This window comes from Vidua chalybeata, chromosome 2, assembly GCF_026979565.1.
Source record: "Vidua chalybeata isolate OUT-0048 chromosome 2, bVidCha1 merged haplotype, whole genome shotgun sequence".
Lineage (NCBI taxonomy): Eukaryota > Metazoa > Chordata > Aves > Passeriformes > Viduidae > Vidua > Vidua chalybeata.
The window spans coordinates 25,375,639-25,378,628 of record NC_071531.1 but is presented as its reverse complement, the minus strand read 5'-3'; the positions used below and the strand labels follow the sequence as shown (position 1 = coordinate 25,378,628).

Sequence of the window (2,990 nt, the reverse complement as noted above, 5' to 3'; positions counted from 1 at the left end):
TATACTTTGGATGCTTCAGAACTGCCATTCTTCAAAATTGCCTGTAGCTCTGTTTGCTCAGTTCTGCGTGCAAGGGGAAGACAGACTAATTTTCACCCTGTTATGTGTACATTTGCTTGTTGTTTGTATTTGTTGTACTTCTATTCTGGGCTTTCATCCAATACTTTTTATTAACATTTTTTCTTGGCTGTCTTTCCCATTCCACATCCTATTTTTAATTTATTTTTATTTTTAACTTATTTCAACACTTGTATTTTTTTAGCACATCCTGCAGTCTTTTTCATAGTTTACTGGAGCTGTTTCCTTCACAACGTTCCTCAGCAAAGTCTCCAAGTCTCGATAACAATGCTCCATTTAAGCTCTCTAAAGAAATTTTTTGCATCATAATTCACTGATGTAGGATCTCCCTGTCCTAAAACTTTGAAATGGAATGTATTCAGCTTAAAAGCCATTTTCTTGGCCAGGTATTTAGTTTGCATTGAACAGAAATAAGGTGCTAAGCTTCTTCAGTGGAGTCCTTTTCCACCTCCTGACAGAGTACTGGGAAAATGTTGCAGCTGAGCCTGGGACACTGGTGATAGATTTTTGTATTTGTACTACTGATCTGAAAAGTCTAGTTTGGTTTCCCTTCAGATTTAGAAAGCTGGACAGACAGACCAGTTCAAAATCTACATTTTTAACCATCTCTAGTTAACCTCCATCTTCTATTAGGCTCTCATTCCATTTCCTCATGGACTAGTAAGAAGCCATAGAGATTTGAAACCCTGTGAACTAGAAGATTTTGTCAAACAGGCAGAGAAAGATATGAGGACCCTGTGTACTGGGGACTGTCTCAGCCTGGCATCTGTCTAAGAAACCCTTCTTCAAAGAGATGGTCTTCTTTCAACATAGCAACCATGGAGGTTGCTGTCCTCCACAGAAGCATTGTCCTTGTGACCTGAGTGGCTCAGCTACCTTTGTATGCTCTGGAGACATTTCCATGGATGGGAAGGTACAGATACTATTGCAGCTCAGGTTCCCCTCCTGTCCCAAATCCCTGCTTTGGTTGGCATGGGATTCTGACTTGAAGAAGCTGTGTCAGATTCCTGCCAAACCCAGGTCCACGTAATTCCAGCGTTACTGAAGCTTTTGATGTTGATTCACTCTTACTGTTTAATTAACTCTTACTGTTTGATTTAAATTAAAATTTAAAATTTACTGTTTAAACACTTTGCCTGTTTAATTACGGCCCCCAAATCATCTTTGTGTCCGTCTCCTACCGCATGAATGGATCAACCATATCTGCTTCAGTCTGGTGGGAGCCACTCTGTGCACTAGGGAGCACTAGCTAACAAGGGGGCTCTTCATTCACTCTCTCTCTGTCTCTTCAAATAACAAAGGTAAAGCAAGAGGACAAGAGAACAAGTCAAGGGAAGGTTCTGGAGCACACCAAGTAGAAAGAGTTGCACAACATGCATTCAGTAACCACAAGCAACTAAAGCAGGAGATAACTGAGCTGGCAACAAACCCATGGTTTCCAGTCACTAAAATGTATGTGAGAAAGGTAAAGACACGTGTTTTTAAGAAAATTCTGTAACTGTGCTGTGATAATTGTAGGGTATTGCCAGGGCAGTGGCTGAGAAAAATGCACAGTATGCCAGAGATCTGACAGTCAATGAGGAAATCAGGATGTAGCAGGGCAAATCATCATCCCAGGTATAAGATGTTTTTTCACCCTCCTCTTTATTTTATTATTTCATGTGTCCTGCTTCTGGTAGGGGAGATGTTGAAACACTTTGGGCCACCATGGCAACATGGTCCTGCTTAGCAGTTGTTTGTCCAGTCCAGGAGGAACATCATTGTTGCCCATCAAAAGCCTGACCAAGCTTAAGATGAAGGTATGAACAAACTCACTAAGTTTTAATCTGAGCAAGACAGAGCTGGTGCTGAAGAAGAAATCTGCAGGAATATGTATATCCTGGGAGAAGAGAGATTTGATTTCTTGGTGAGCATTTCCCTGTTTTTCCACGAAGCACTGGCAGTACAGAGGTGTTTATTACCCTATGTGCAACGTGAGTGAGGTGTGGTGCAATAGGCATTGCCTTACTGATTTCTGGAGTGGAGTATTTCCTCTTGCTGGGTGTATCCTTGGGGCTGACAGGGAAACCACTAGAAGGTATACCAGCTGAGATATGCCATCCTGGGACAAGGCACTTCCCAGGGCTGTGTCTACACTAGCACAGCTCAACAGTACTATTGTGTAGAGTGCAGCAGTTAAATGGTTTGAAATCTACCTCCTTAATTTCTTCTTCCTCCCCAGGACAGAAGAGGTCAACAGGCACTTGAAGAGGGATTCACCAGGTTTAATTGTTCAGCAGTTTCTAGCAAGGCACTTTCAGTGGAAAACTCTTGACTCTGAGGTTCTCTTCCAAGGAAGACCAGAATGGGTTAATTGACCTGTGGGGTCCAGACAGGCTTTCACCTGAAGCAGAAATGGACAAGTTGGTTTTGTTTTGGAATTACACACAGTGAAAAGAGAAAACCATTGAGAAGCGGTGATTTGGTGAACTTTGTGCATCGATTCTGTGCTAAGCACATTACACATGAAATGGAAATTGAATGACTGGTAACACAAGTTGCATATTAGCTCCTCACCTCCATCGTCTAAACAGTTTTAAAGATGGTATTAATGTGCTGTTCCCTGTATTCCTTTGCTTATGCTACTACCATCCCTAAAGAATCAGCCTCTCAAAAATGGAACAAAAAGCAACTGAATGTCTTATCCCCACTGGCCATTCCATTAGATTGTGTTTTGGACAATGGTATTAAAAATCACTCTACAGCATAAATGTTGGCAGACAAATATGTTTTCATAGCCTGGGTGACCATGATGTCCCAATTTGAATAGGACATTCTGAAATCCACTAGTATTTCATGGACTCCAAATGCCAAAGAGTGTCAGAAAATCTACTCCTTCTCTTCTCCCTCATATTTTTCATTATCTCAGCTTA

The 2,990-nt window shown here is 41.4% G+C and overlaps 1 long non-coding RNA gene across 1 annotated transcript; it reads left to right on the top strand.

Annotated features, from left to right (window-relative positions):
• The first annotated feature begins 906 nt into the window (after positions 1-906).
• Positions 907-2,544, top strand: LOC128784742 (uncharacterized). The gene is made up of 4 exons (XR_008429597.1): positions 907-991; positions 1,380-1,543; positions 1,758-1,877; positions 2,300-2,544. It is a non-coding gene; the product is annotated as an uncharacterized LOC128784742 (long non-coding RNA).
• Positions 2,545-2,990: the final 446 nt, after the last annotated feature.